The sequence below is a fragment of the Chelonoidis abingdonii genome, chromosome 2, assembly GCF_003597395.2.
Source record: "Chelonoidis abingdonii isolate Lonesome George chromosome 2, CheloAbing_2.0, whole genome shotgun sequence".
NCBI classification, from domain to species: domain Eukaryota; kingdom Metazoa; phylum Chordata; order Testudines; family Testudinidae; genus Chelonoidis; species Chelonoidis abingdonii.
The window spans coordinates 3,374,642-3,390,816 of NC_133770.1; the positions used below are offsets into that span (position 1 = coordinate 3,374,642).

Consider the following 16,175-nt stretch of genomic DNA (forward strand, 5'->3'; position numbering starts at 1 on the left):
CGGCCCGCAGCCCCAACGGGCGCTAGGGGTGAGCCTGGACTCGGCCCGGCGGACCCGGCTCCGCGGGGTCGATGTGAGAGTTGACACCCACAGCGAAGGGGGGCAGGGGTCTGTCAGCTGCTGCTTCCTTCCCCCAGTTAGAGGTCTCCATGGGCCACCCCCCAGTCATGCCCGTTGGATAACACCCGGCCTGGGTCACAGGGGGATTTGACTGCACAGTGTCCATGGACCAGGCTGGGTCGATGCTAGCGGTGCTGTAGCCGGGAAGAAGTAGCTGCAAAGCTTGTATGTACTGGATGTCCATGTGAATTCCGGCAAGTCATGTTTTCTGTGCAAGTCGCCCCCAAAATGTGTCTATTCAATCGTCCTGTCCCGTCCCCAACCCTCCTTTCTAAAGTGCATTGGGATCTGTAGAGGCAAGAGAAGCACCAAATTCTGCCTGTCACATTTCATAGAAGGGAAACGAGGCAGAAGATTGGCATGACTTGCCTCAGTTGCTGCCTGCTGCACTGGAACAAGACACTGGTGTCACAGCCTTTCAAACAGTGGGGATCTGACCCCTGTAAATGCCAGTGGATCCATCTGTAAAACAGAGCTAGGTCAGATGAAAGTAGGTTTTATTGGGACATCTGCTCAGCTGCAGCCAACAGAATGTTGGGAACCACTAGGAAAGGGATAGATAATAAGACAGGAAATATCATAATACCACTATATAAATCCATGGTGCACCCACCCTTTGAATGGTGAGTGTAGTTCTGATCACCCCACCTCAAAAAGATGTATTAGAATTGGGAAAAGTACAGAGAAGGGCAACAAAAACCATTAGTGCTATGGAACAACTTCTGTCCAAGGGGAGATTCAAAAGACTGGGACTGTTCATCTCGGAAAAGAGACGACTAAGGGGGGATAGGACAGAGGTCTATAATATCATGACTGGTGTGGAGACAGAGAATAGGGAAGGTTACTTACCCCTTCACATAACACAAGAACTAGGGGGTGACCCGGTGTGCCTAGGGCAGCCCTACTGGACATGCCAAGGTCAGGGCAGGCTGCAAAAGGGAGAGCAGATACTCCCAAAACCAGCGTCGGTGCAACCATTTAGACGACCTAGGTGGTTGCTTGGGCACTGGCATTTGGGGGGCGCCATTTTCTTCAGCAATGACCGCGGCGGCTGGATCTTCGGCCGCCCGAATCGCCGCCGGAATTTAGGCAGAGGGAGCTGGGGCAGGGGAGCGTGGGGAGGGCCACCTGCAGCAAGTAAGGGGAGGGCGGCACGCAGGGGAACTCCCTGCCCAGCTCACCCCTGCCCCTCCTCCTCCCCAAGTATCCCGTCACTTCTCCCACCTCTCAGGCTTGTCGTGCCAATCAGCTTAGGTGCTGCAAGCCTGGGAGGTGGGAGAAGTGAAGCAGCCACAGCATGCTCAGGGTGCTCGTGTTCGTATGTGGCGCAGGGGTGAGCTGGGGTGGGGGGATGGCTCAGGGTGGAGGGTGGGGAGCTGCCACAGGGGGGTGCCTCAGGGCGAGGGCGCAGGGGGGAGGGCGCAATGTGGAAGTTTCGCCTAGGGCGCGAAACATCCTTGCACCGGCCCTGGCCAAAACTGGTAGTTAACGGTGAAGTTAAACCTCCCAACCAGTCACAAATTGTGCTTCTGATCCCCCACATTGGTTATTACGAAGCATAAAAAGGGAATCACACAGCCGCCCTTATTGCATTCCAGTCTGGCTCCCAATCTGCACCTAGGGCCAGTAAGGGGAGAGTAATTTAAAACTCTGCTCACTATACAGCATGTTCTTCTGAGCCCCAGAGGGCCGGCCACATTGCCAGGTCAGTATTAGGTTGGATCTTACCCACAATCCCATGCTGCCAGCCAATCCTTTAGTGTCTGAAACTAAAGGTTTATTATAAAGAAAAAAAGAAAGAACAAGAAGAGAGTTGTTAAATGGTAAAACAGTCACATACATACAAAGACTTCAAAGTCCATAGATCAGTCCATAGATACTAAACTGTTCAAGATAGTTAAGACCAAAGCAGACTGTGATGAACTTCAAAAAGATCTCACAAAACTAAGTGATTGGGCAACAAAATGGCAAATGAAATTTAATGTGGATAAATGTAAAGTTATGCACACTGGAAAAAATAACCCCAACTATACATACAATATGATGGGGCTAATTTAGCTATGAGTCAGGAAAAAGATCTTGGAGTCATCATGGATAGTTCTCTGAAGATGTCCACGTAGTGCGCAGAGGTGGTCAAAAAAGCAAACAGGATGTTAGGAATCATTAAAAAGAGGATAGAGAATAAGACTCAGAATATATTACTGCCCTTATATAAATCAATGGTACGCCCACATCTCGAATACTGCATACAGATGTGGTTTTCTCATCTAAAAAAAGATATACTGGCATTTGAAAAGGTTCAGAGAAGGTTCACTCCCTCTGGGGCACCTGGCATTGGGCACTGTCGGTAGACAGATACTGGGCTAGATGGACCATTGGTCTGACCTGATATGGCCGTTCTTATGTTCTTAGGTTCTTAGCAGTATCGGTCAGTTTGCTGGCTTGAAAGTCCCCGTGGAACATCCACAGCTGGGATGGGCCATTCAGTCCTTTGTTCAGAGCCTCAGTTTGTAGCAAAGTTACTCCAGAGGTAAGAAGCAGGGGTTGCCAAGTCTGACAAGATAGCGAGCTGCAGGCCCTTTCACAGCAAGCCCAGAACAAGCCATTTGGGGGCTGCTGCCCCTTTCCAACAGCCTCCCTCCCCCACAGCCCCATCACCAACCACAGGCACAGTTTTTTACTTCTACATTTGGGGGGTGGCTCCAGTCAAACTACTGGGGCTGTGTATGTGGGGCGTGGGGGGAGGCAAATTCTGTGCTGTCCCACAGGGGCACTGTCATAAACAGATAGTTAAGGGTTAATGTCTCTTTCACCTGTAAAGAGTTAACAAACAGTGAACCTGGAACACCTGACAAGAGGACCAATCAGGAGACAAATACTTTCAAAATCTCGGTGGAGGGAAGTCTTTGTTTTGTGTGTTTTTCTTTGTCTGTTGTTCTCTCTGGGATCTGAGAGTGACCAGACATACCTACAGACTCTCTAATTTTCTGTTCAAATAGTAAGTACAAGTAGAAAGGCGGTTTAGTCTTTTTGATTGTTTTCTTTATTTGCAAATGTGAATTTTGCTGGAAGGATTTTAATTTGTATGTATGCTGGGGGGAGGATTCTCTCTAGTGTCTATAAGCTAAAAGACCCTGTAACATTTACCATCTTGATTGCAGAGACAACTTTTATTTTTTTCTTTCTTTTATTAAAAGCTTTTCTTTTTAAGACCTGATTGATTTTTTTCCCTTTGTTAAGGCTCAAGGGAATTGAGTCTGTACCCACCAGGGAAATTGGTGGGAGAAAGGGAGAGAGAGGGAAAGGGAAAAGAGGAGGGGAGAAGGTGAATTTCCTCTTTGTTTTAGATCTACGGAGCTTGAATCTGTATTGCCTCTGGGTGAGGGGAAAAGGGGAGCGGGGAAGGGACATTCCTCTCTGTTTTAAGATTCAAGGAGTTTGAATCACAGTGATCTCCTAGCACACCCAGAGAGGGAAAGATTTGGGAGGAAGAAAAGGGGGGGGGGAGAATGGTTTATTCCCCTTTGTTGTGAGATTCAAGGGGTTTGGGTCTTGTGGTCCCCAGGGAAGGATTTGGGGAGTCAGAAGGGTCCTAAAACACTATACTTTTGGGTGGTGGCAGCCTATCAGATCTCAGCTGGTAATGAAGCTTAGAGGAATTCATGCTGGTACCCCATCTTTTGGACTCTAAGTTTCAGAGGGGGGTTTTATACCATGACAGGCACCATTTCAGCAATCTTATTTTCATATAGTTCCCTGGTATTGTTTTGATGCATGTTAAAGACAGTTACATTATTCAGTTGAATCTGTTGGATTGATGACTGGAGATAACTTTTAAATCTTCTGAAGCTGGAGAATGAGTTCAAGATGATACAGGCATAGTAAGAAGTATTCTTATGAATTTGCAGAGTACTGTAAATGACTCCAAGATCTCTTTCTTGATGGGTAACAGCTAATTTAGGCACCATCAGTTTGTATGGATTGTTGGGATTATATTTTGCCATGTGCATTACTTTGCATTTGACTCTGAATTTCATCTGCCATTTTGTTGCCAAGTCATGTAACTCTTTGCAGTCTGTTTTGGACTGAACTCTCGAGTAATTTTGTATCATCTGCAAACTTTACTACCTCACTGTTTACCCCTTTTCCCAGATCATTTATGACTGTGTTGAACAGCCCTGGTCCCAGACCAGTGCAAGCCCCTCAGGGGACACCACTATTTACTTCTCCCCATGCTAAAAATGGACCATTTATTCCTACCCTTTGTTTCCTATCTTTCAACTGAAGTGCCTGGCAATGCTTTCAGGATCATCAAATGATCTTTAATTTACTGTAATGAGAAGCGTTTTGTTATCTCAATCACCCTGCCTCTGTTTATAAACAAACTCCCTGCCCCAAGGGCAGAAGTTGTTAGCCGCAGAGAACTCATCACAGTCCACACTCAAGCTCTGGCTCCTGGATGTTGAGCACCCACTACTTTTTTTCCCCTGGGTGCTTGAGCTACAGAGCACCCATGCATGGAGTCGGCACCTGTGCATGGGAAACCAGAACTGCACCCAGTACTCCAGATGAGGTCTCACCAGTGCCTTGTATAATGGCATGAACACTTCCAGAGGGGTAGCCAGAGCCGTCCCTAGCCGTTTTGGTGCCTTACGCAGCCCCCCCATGAGGAGGTGTGGCCCCAGGCCTCCATGGGGGGGCACACATAAGCAGGCATGGGGGCCAGGGGAAAACACCCCACAGCACGAGCCGGTGGAGCACAGTGGGTTGGGGCCAGGTCGCTCCACTTCGTGCTGCCTGGTGAGTACAGGGCAGGCCCAACCCCTCATGCCGTCCTCAGAGAAGAGGTGGAGTGGGGGCAGGGCCGGGACAGAGCAGGGGCAGGGGCTTTGGGGAAGGGGTGGAGTGGGGGTGGGGTGGAGCGGAGCAGGGGCTGGGGCCATGCGGAAGAGGCGGAGCAGGGGCCGGAGCAGCATGCAGCTGCATACTTTGCATATGGGTAAGGACAGCCCTGGAAGTAGCCGTGTTAGTCTGTATCAGCAAAAATAACCAGGAGTCCTTGTGGCACCTTAGAGACAAACACATTTATTTGGGCATTTATTTTATTTAATTTTAGCCCACGAAAGCTTATGCCCAAGTAAATTTGTTAGTCTCTAAGGTGCCACAAGGACTCCTCCTTGTTTTTACTAACACTTCCCTGTCTCTACTGGAAAAACCTCACATGATGCTGCACCCCAGGACCATGTTAGCCTTTTTCATGGCCACATCACATTGACAGCTCATATTTGTCATCCTCCTGTGATCAACAAATACACTAGGTCTTTCTCCTCCTCTCGGTCACTTCCAACTGATCAGTTCCCACTTTATAGCAAAAATTCTTGTTGTTAGTCCCTAAATACAGGACCTTGCACTTTGCACTATTAAATATCATCCCATTTCTATTACTCCAGTTTAGAAGGCCATCCAGATCTTCTTGTATGATATTCTGGTCCTCCATATTGGCACTACCTCTCAATTTTGTGTCATCCACAATTTTTATTAGCACACTCCCACTTTTTGTGCCACGCTCAGTAATAAAAATGTTTTATAAGATTGGTCCCAAGACTGACCCTGAGGAAGGCCACTAGTAACCTCCCTCTTGCCTGACAGTTCACCTTTCAGTATTAGCTTTGTAATCTCCCCTTTAACCAGTTCCTTTCCCCCTTTCAGTTCTCATATTAATCCCCATCTTCTCCAATTTAACTAATAATTTCTCATGTGGAACTGTATCAAATGACAGCAAGGTATTGGATCTACTGCATTTCCTTTGTTTAAAAAATCAGTTACCTTCTCAAAGACATTAGTAACTTGTTACCACCTCTTGAATCCAACAATTGAAACAATTGTAGAAAAATCTTCAATTACTTTCTATCATATATGCTGCTCACTTTTTGCAGTTCTCAAGCTTGGAACAGATCATTTAACTTTAGGAAACATCCTAACAGATTTTTGTATTGTAATCACCCTTTAATCACTGTTTATAAACACAATTCTGACAGCTCAGGGGCCAAAGGAAGGTTTTTTAAAGGCTTTTTCAGTTCCCCCTAGAATTATGTGCGTGTGCACAGCAGAGACTGAGTGAGAATGAAAAACAAAAAGCAGAAGAAACCTTCTCCCAAAAAAACCCAAACCCACAACCCACTATTTATAACTAAAGCTCTATGTTTGTCAGAGAGGTCACGGAAGTCCCAGATTCTGTGACTTTCCATGAACTCCATCACGTCTGCAGCAGCCTGTGCAGATAGCCCGGGAGCCACTTGATCAGCTCAGGAAGCCCCTGGGCATGTCGCACTAGCCACTGTGGGGCAGTCTCGGGCCTCCCCAGCTGCAAGAGTTTCGGTGTGGTGGGGGGGCCTCCGGGCTGGAGGTTGGGGTGCTAGGTGGTGCTTACCTGGGGGGGGGGTCCCCAGCAGGGTGACAGGAACTTCCCTCCCTCAGCTCCTAGCTCCACCTGCTGCCTCTGCTCATAGGCACCACCCCTGCAGCTCCCATTGGCCGTGGTTCCCAGCCCACGTCCACGTCCCCTGAGCACCTGCACCCTCCCCAGGGCTGTGCCCCCCTGCACCCATGGTGCCCCCTGGTTTGTGCTCCCTGGAGCACACCCCCCCACAAGTGCCCATGGCACCACCAGGGCCACCCCTATACAAATTTTAGTCAGGGGTATATAGTAAAAGTCATGGCCAGGTCACAGGCCATGAATTTTTATTTACTGCCTGTGACCTGCCATGACTTTTATTAAAAATATCTGTGACCAAAACGTAGCCTAATTTATAAGTATCTTTGTTATACCATGCCTCTTGTTTCTCTACATCCCTTGGCTGGCCAGGTGTGTCCTCTGTGCTAACAGCTATGGGCAAATATTCCCCCTCCCTTGTCAGCCAGGTAATTTGCATCAATCCGGACCCTAGCTTTCAAATTGTCATCTGCTACTACTTCCACGTCTGGACACTTTTCCCATCAGCAGGATTGGGTCCTTCTTCCCCCTCCCTACTCCTTTCTCCTAGAAGGTTGAAATCTGAACCTTCCTGCTTATAGAACTGTTCACCAACTACAGCCCCTCTGTGCTATGAGCCTCTACACCAGAAGTGGGGAACCTTTTTTCACTCACACGCTGTTGACACACATTAAAAATCAGTCGGGGGCCACACGCAAATAAAAAGCGCGGCTAGGAAAACTGGGTGGGCCCTGGCTTTTGGGTGCATGGGCAATGACAGGTGAGCAGTCTCCTCCCACAGAGAGGGAGAACAGTTTTGTGGGGCCCCCTCCCCCCCTGTTCTGCCTGGCAGGGAACAGAGTCCAGGCACGGGGGCTTTCCCTGCTCTGCCCACCTCTCCTGATGGGGATGGGGTCAGGGCATGGGCTGGATGCATTTAAGCAAGGGGCCAGATCCGGTCCGCTGGCCATAGGTTCCCACCCCTGCTCTACACAGACACTCTCCTGCATGCATGCTTTTGGATATACCACCACCAGCGGCAGCAGCTTAGAGACTGGACTCCATTTTAAAGAGCTACCAAACATATCCAAAGTGTCTAGAGAGGAGAGTCATAAGGCTGTTCTGCTCTGAAAAAAGAGTAACCAAATCTTTCCTCAGAACCTGAGTCACAGACTGCTTACTTAAAGGGTCAGCCTGGAGACACTGATGTTCCAACAACATTGTCTCCCCAAGAGGCTGTTCACCTTCTCTAGGCCATCCAGACTGGATCTTTCTAAAGCAAGGTCAGTGGATCCACCTCTGAAAGACCGGCAGTCAGGAACTGAAATAAGTCTCCCAAATGAACTGTTGCTTTCTCCATACAGTGATCCACCCTGAGTTAACTCAATCAAATCACATCCATCATTTGCAGCAAACTGCTTGCAAAAATTACCATGAAGATTTTTCTCTTCAGGAAACTTTCTGAACAACAACCCATCTTTTTTCTGTTCTACAGAAGCTTTGCTCTGTGGAGCCGCAACAAACTTCTTCTGACTTTCACTTACACCCAGAATCACCTCTGGAACATCAAGAGGATTTTCACATAATCTCCTTTCAGGCAAGCTGCTAAACTCCATGGTTAAAGGGTTAGAGGCACTCTCTTTCCCTCTGCAGCTTTCCTCACTGGCAATATACCCACACACAAGCTTAGGAACAATTCCTTCTTGGGGTCCAGAACCACCTCTGAGACAACTGAAATATCCTCACCCATCATAGGCTGAAAGGCACCTTCTGTCTGCTCCACAGACAAAGGACTGGAAGTACACGCTCCTTCTCTAGCAGGCACACTGCTATTTACAACAGGCAAACAATTGGAAACAGTTTCTCCCTCAACAGATAAACTGCTGTTTTCCACAAACAGTGGTTGATCATACTGCGCTACTTTAAGCAAAACATTTCTGTTTGGTTCAGGCTCATTTTTACAAACTTCACTTGCCAACAATCCATCACTCACCAAAACCCTGCCCATAGTTCGGGCTTTAATGTGGTTAAACACAGAAAACTGCTTACTGTCAGACACCCCTCCTTCACAAATCTCCCTGTTAGTTACAGATAATAGAGAGGATTGACATTCATACTTTTTCTGGGACTGGGTATGACATTAACCTGATTAAGCATATTTGTCATGTCATTATTAAACAACATACCAACATTGTTATAAACTGGACAGTTTATCTCCTAAACTTCGCTGTTGAGAGGATCTGGACTCTCAGGAAGATACAGTTTTTGCTGTTCTTTTATTACTTTGATTTGGAGTTTAAGTCTGGCAACTCTTTCCTCAGCAGCCAGTTCCAGTTTTCTGCATTCCTTGGCAGCTTTCTCCATAGCAGCCAGCATTCCATCTGCTTCTTTTTCCAGATCAGCTATCTTCTGCTTTTCTTGCCATCAAAGATCTGCCATTTCCTTCTCATGTTGAAGATGCTGGCTATTTCTTAGGGCTTGCAGTTTTGATTGTGGATCACTCCTTGTGCCTAATGTTAACCTTTAACACTCTCAGTATCAAAATTTTAAACTTGGAATAGTGTGGGGGTTCTGATGCAAAACCCAAACGATCTGGGTCTGTGGATCCTGCCGACTACGCCAATGTGACCTGGCGTACCTAGGGCAGCTCTCACTGGAAATGCCAAGGTCAGGGCAGGCTGCAAAAGGGAGAGCAGATACTCCCCAAACTGGTGGTTAACACTGAAGTTAAACTCTCCAACCAGTCACAAACTGTGCTTCTGATTCCCACACTATTTATAATGAAGCACAAAAAAGGGAATTACACATCCCCCTTATTGCAGTCCAGTTTTCTGTCTCCTAATCAGCACCTCGGGCCAGTACAGTCAAAAGTTATTTTAAAACTCTGCTCACATACACAAAATGTTCTTCTGAACCAGCCACATTGCCAGGTCAGTATTAGGTTGGATCTTACACACAATCCCAAGCTACCAGCCAGTCCTTTAGTGTCTGAAAAACAAGGTTACTCACCTTTGTAACTGTTGTTCTTCGAGATGTGTTGCTCATATCCATTCCAGTTAGGTGTGCGCGCACCGCGTGCACGTTCGTCGGAGACTTTTACCCTAGCAACACTCGGTGGGCCGGCAGGGCGCCCCCTGGAGTGGCGCCGCACTCGTAGCGTATTGGTAGCAACCGTCTAAAAACAAAACCTAGTGCAGAAGCATACCCCGCTTCCCACCCCCCGCATCCGATGCCCTCTGTTCGCCAGTCCTGATGGAGGACAAAAGTTCAATAAGATTGACTGTCTGGCGCAAAATGTCGTGCACATCAGTCCTCCCTCCGTGAAAGCCAACAGCAGAACAAATCCATTTTGGATTCCATGAGGACGGTGCTCCGGCAAGAGACGCGGTACTTGCCGGCAGCGTAACAAACAGCATAAAAAGCCCCATCCCTTTGCCTTTTGCAAGTTAGCAAAGAGATGGTACACAGCTCTCACACCAGCTCCGAACATCAAACCATCTCCGTCGCTGTTTTGCAAGTTTGAACAGTGATCAGTTACCAGTTTATTCATTGCACTCGTCTGCTGCTGTCATGGTCCGCCTCTGGCCACCACGGACCCCTCCGGTGAGGGTCCCGCACGGGGTGATGGACAGAGACAATGGGCTATCGCGAACACTCCAACCCCCACGCACGGTCATCCATATTTGAGCTTTTGTTCTAAAGGGAGAGCCCCAGTCCCTGTCGCTAAACTAAAATATCAGCGAAGTCACTGCAATACACCAAAGACCAGAGAGGCCCCACCGGACTGCATCTGGATTCAGTCAACCCCACAGGCGCCACCAGACATCCCCCGCAGGCACCCATGATAAGAGCCTGTATTGCCATCTATACTTATTTATTATTACTTGGTATCCCACTTTTGTTTGTGAGTTAGTCTGCATCGTACATCTGTGTTCTCTGTGCTGTCCGTAATCTGGGTTCCCCAGACAGACTGGCAACAGCACGCCTTATGGTCATGGCAGCAGGTGGGCCTAAAACGCAACGGTGCCTACGTGTACAGCTGCAACAACCCCAACGACCCCTGGAGCGTAGCGGCCTACATCTTTGACCCGCATTCAGCGGCAAAGCCCTTAAGGACGACTCTAAGTGTCCTGCCCACTGTGCCCATTCGCAGCTTCCTGTTAAGAACTAGGACCACAGGCTCGCAAATGGCAAAGAATAAACAAACCAGCTGCAAACTCTCTCCATTTGTCTCATATCCTGCCTTTCCTCTGGAGGACTATCGCTAACGCTGACAGCCTCACAGAATGGACTGAATCAGACCTACCACTGGGTGTGTCGAAGACTCTAAGCCAGAAGATCATCCCAATACACACAGGAATACTGACCTACCGTGGACAACTGTGACAGTCAATATGTCAAGTGTAGCTTTTGGCGGCCGATTTAACGGAGACAAACAGCTTTTCATTTGATTGTGACATTCTATCGTTATAAATATAAAACCTTGCTTCTTGTTGCGAGTAGATAGCTCATAATGCATAAAGGCGCAGTAAGGAGTGAGCGGAACCACGATGCCGCATAGCACGTGTGTGATAGGAGAGGATGCGAGACTTGAGCAGGACTAGTCAACAATGCACGTGAGCACGTCACGTCAGTATTACGCAACCTATGCATTTCGGTGGCGGTCTAATCTAGGGAGGGCAAAGAGGTTACTGAAGCGGTTCGGCCAGCAGTATCACAATGTCTACACTCATTCCTCCATCTGAACAAGGAAGCAGCCGGTAAAAAGAACCTCGAGGCTCTTGCAGTTCAATGTACCGTGGAGATGGCTCGACCGGAAGGTATACCGCGGCCTGATATACTACCGCCCCCCGCCGTCTGTCTAGGCGAGGACCATCGAAGAGACCGCTCCCTGTAAAGGATGCGCTTCTAATCCCAGAAGGTAAGCGCGTGACAGATACTTAGAGCGAATCCACGCACGACGTGGATATTGCCTATTATCGTTCTTCCACCTCGACACACACGTACAATAAGAGTTCTCAGCGGAGAGAGAGGCGATGCCATGCCGCTGAGAAGTGATCTCGTATACCAGCTGCTTAGAGACTTCTCTAAAATAGGTGACTGAGTACAGCTGCACATGAGTAAGTCGTTCCTATGCATGACATACAGCTCTATAAGTAATAGTGAGAGTGCGCTTCTGGTGATTTACAGTTTCGCCCGATTTTTGCGCCGGTCGAGCCCGCACGCCGACGGCCCCGCACCTATGGGAAGGAAAGCGCTCATTGGCCAGGGGAGCAGAGCAAATGACCGGCACGTGGCCGCCCGTTGGACCACACCGGTGAGGCAGCCCAGGACAGCAACGGTCGAGCACGTCCGGGATGTCACAGTGAGTGTGTCAGGTAGCCTAGTTCACACTCGACACGACCCAGATGCAAGATTGGAACGAGGCCGAGTCAAACCAGCAACCCAGGAAAGAGAGGACGTTCCTTAAACAAGTTTGCTCATCGGAACGGACAGCGCTCCACCCAGCGTCCCTGGTGGCCATCCACCCCGCGGCACCAGAAGAGGGAAGGAGCACAGGGGAAGCGCGGATTGGGCGAACCAGTGTAGGCAATCATCACACCTCCAGAGAGCTAGAACACAGCATCAACCGAGGCACTCCGGCACCAGAGCGTCCTTAGCTTGGCACCGTCCATGCGGACTTCCTCAGAGAGCAAGAAAGCGAAGCCTCCTGCGGCATTAATACAGCCCGCAGATCAGGCTGCCCAGAAAAAAAAAAAAAACGGCAAAAAAAAAAAAAAAAACAAAAAAAAAAGAAAAAAAAAAAAAAAAAAAAATAAAAAACACAAAAAAATAACAAAAAAAAACAAAACAAAAAGAAAACAAAAAAAAAAAAAAAAAAAAAAAAAAACAAAACTCCAAAAAAAATCAAAAAAAGAATACAAAAAAAACAACAACCGCCGGCACGAATGCCTGCCCGCAGATCGGAGTTCTGTGCACCGTTGATCGCCGCCGACAGGCCGGCGAGTCCGGGGCCTATTTGGCATCCCGCGGTGCCCGGTCTGAGCTCATTGTGCTTCAACCCGGCAGACATTCTCAGCGCTCGCGAACGAACCCTCACTTGCGATCGGACGGAGCCCGAGCGCCCGCCCCGGCACCGCGGTGAGGTCCCACACATCCTCTGAACCAAGCCGCTCTCGTAGACCTTCTTCACCGGCACGCACCGGGGTGGGAGAATTGATCCACACGTCGAGGTACTGACGAGAACAGGATCTCGGGTAATAAGCATCCGCAATAGTCCGTACTTAAGCCAACCGCGCGCACCACCAAGCGGTGATCAGGTCGCAGTAAAAGCAACGGGCAGCTTGCCATGTTCCCCGTCACGGGTACACGATAATCGGGGAGTACAGAATCTTTTCTTTAGTCATGAAGAGCGGGGGGCTGATGGAGCTCACGGCCTCCGGCTGCTATGATAGGATGGGACCCCGAGGAACCCGTAACTTCCTGCAGGACAGTTATATGCCCAGCTCACGGTCCCGATTCTCGCACGGTCGGCGGCATTAACCCGGCGCCGGGTCTAAGAGATCTAGGCACCGTTCCCGGCACCATAGCGTACATGCGAGCGGTCCCTGAGGAGGGTCCGGCATCTCCGATCCGAACCTCAAGGCACGCGAGTTCGCCGACTCTCGGCACGGCGGCTCCCAGCAGATCGATCTCCCGGCACGCCTGGTAAGTAGTCTCGTCGCATTCACGGCACACCCTCCCCGGCCGGGATCGACAGATCGTTCCCTCGGCACCATGTGGACGTATTCACTGCCTAGACGACTCAAGCGGGGAAATCATCTCCATCTCTGGCCCTGCCGGGCCAACCCGCAACCATCCGATTCCTCATGCGACTCGCGTTTATGGGGGAGTCGGACGCTGCACCATCAGCCGCCGGGCCTCAGCAGTGCCCTTTATGGACTCTGTGGGCATACACCAGAGCGCAGGGCGGTCCCAGCCTCACGCCGTCGTCTCATTTCCCTCTGACGAAGGCACTGAGCCACGGTGACAGCAGACAAACCTGCGGACCTATGGAACAGGACACGCCTCACCCTGACCAAGTCCGCAGCTGGCACCGGACCAACGAGTCTCTTCAAACCCTGGCCGGAGTCTCGGTCCCTTCTTCCCGACAGGCTGTGGCGGGAACATCCACATCAGGAGCACCGCCTATGAACTCCGGGCTCACCAGGAACCTTCCTACCGTGGTTGCTCTGAACACAACTACAGATAGAGGAAGTCCGAAGGTGGATCTGACCGGTGGTCCCACTAAAGCCCTCAGCGGAGCCCCAAAACCAAGACGAAGTATGCGTCGTCCACCCCCTTCCCTTTTTGCGTGGTGGCGCGAGTACCTGCAGGATCCAGGCACGAGCATCAACTTCTTTCAATAACCAAGCCACAAACCAACAGGTGACTCTAGGCGCAGGCACGGAAACAAGGAGAAGGGAGACATCCGCGTCGACACCGTTAGCATCGATATTAGCAGCTTCGGCGCCCACCGAGAGGTTAGGCGCCAACAAACATGAGATAACATCTACCACAGCTGAAGAGACAAGGGGGAAGCCGCTCTCCCACTACCCGGGTTGGCAGGGCCCCGTGAGATAGGGGACCACCGAGATTTCATGTTCATAGCGAATTGCAATACACATCGCGTCTCGCACACAAGCATACTGTCCGCATCACGCAGAAGCGCTCCCAGGAGGAATTTCTCATCTTAGCCTGGCCGTACTAGGTTTTTAATCAGGGCTTTATGTTTTTTCAAGCAACCCCACGCCACCGTAGAAAGTCGCTGGTGAGCCCGGCAGGTCGAATAGGCGGTGGCGTCATGATGTGGATGTTCCGTCCTAGCCAAGTGCCCTCGCCGCCGAAAAAGAAGAGAGACCCTGGCAAAGGGTTCTTGAAAGAGACGAATCTTGGTCCGGTGGGATAATCCATCTGCTGGCTTGGTCAGGGTGCAGCGTGGTCCTGTTCCCAATAAGTGATCCAGCACGGTGCTCTGCTCACGTGGCCAGGTTGACCTTCGGTTCAGCAAGGGAACTGAGCGAGAGGCGCGAGGCTGGTGACGCCCTGGCTCTGGTGGTATGCCCCACAGATCCAAAAGGCCACTGCTACGAGGGCCTTGAGCGCCCCGAACTCCCCCCCTAAGAACCGAGTCGCCTAATGGAGAAACAGGTTGGCGGGTTGGCCAGCGGACTCGGCAGTAGGGATGATGTGTCTCCGGCCGGTGAATCACGTCCATGGGCCGGGGACGATACGGAGTCCGCGGTGCCGTAATGCGACCGAGACCTATACAGCGCGGCTGCGGGTAGAATCGATCGGCTGTGGGGCCGCCTGTCCAGATCGACATGCGAGACTGCGGTGCCTGGAGGTCGATCGCGTTGCGTGGACCCTCCGCGCCGAGACCGGCTCCGTGGACGTAGGTGCCGGAGGGCTGCTAGACTAGAACGCGCACGGTAAATGCCGCGACGGCGATCGGCGGCGTGAGCGGTACCCCGTTCACGCGTACTGGCCGCGTGTGTCCTGGTACGTGAAGGGGAACGGACCTTGGACTGAGTGGCCCGCGGATCCGCACGATGGTGAGACCAGGGACCGTTGCTGACCTCCGTGGACCAAGTCCCACGGTGCCGGTTGAAGAAGGTCTCTACGAGAGCGGTCTTTGCCTCAGAGATGTGGGACCCGCCACGGCGTGCCGGGGTCGAGGCGCTCGGCTCCGTCATCAGCAATGAGGTCTCGGGCAGGCTGAGAATGTTCTCCCAGGGTTGAAGCTAACAATGAGCTCAACCGCGGCAACGCGCGGGACTACATACGGCCACCGGACTCGACGGCCGGTCCGGGGGCGATCAACGGTGCACAGACTCGTGCCTGCGGCAGGAATCGGTGTCCGGGCGTCTGTTGGGGCAAGCGCTCTGTCTGCGCTGGGCTGTATAGAGGCCGCAGGAGGCCTTACGCTACTGGCCTCTCGGAGAGCGCGAGCGGGCGCAACTAGGATTGGTGCCAGGAGACTGGTAGGTGTCTCTTTAGGGTGTATTGATGCGGTGCCAAGGAGGCGCTTGTTCCTGGTGCCGCGGAGGTGGCCAGGGAGGTGGAGTAGAGCGCTGCCTCTCATGAGCAACTGTTAAGGAGACGGTCCCTCTCTTTCCTGTGCGGGGCTTGAACGCCTTACAGAAATCTTGCATCTGTCCTGTCAGGTGGAAGGTCGCCCAGAAACTTCAGACCAGAATCATGCGGTCACCTTGTGGCATCGGCAACGGCAGGCCACCACGTTTGAAAGCCTGGCAGAACCCAGGCATGAGGCCCGTGCCGGGTAGCGGACGGGGCCTAACCGCGAATCCCTACGAACCTAAATTACAACAGACTAAGACAAAACTAAGCTATTTAACTCACTATTTAAAGTTCAATAGTATACAATTCAAGAGGAAACGAGTGAATGCTAGGATGAGGGTGGAGACAGATAATCTGCAGCTCCACAGCTTCCAACGACGACACCAGGCGGGTAGCGCAAGGAACTAGGAAGGATCTGGAGGACGGCTGGTCGGCCAGGCGGTATAATCAGCGCCATGGCCGG

At 50.8% G+C, this 16,175-nt stretch overlaps 1 protein-coding gene across 1 annotated transcript in view; it reads left to right on the forward strand.

Moving 5' to 3' along the window:
- The window catches only part of LOC116828393 (uncharacterized), a 666,188-nt gene that overhangs the window by 210,795 nt on the left and 439,218 nt on the right, over positions 1-16,175 (forward strand). The window lies entirely within an intron of this gene.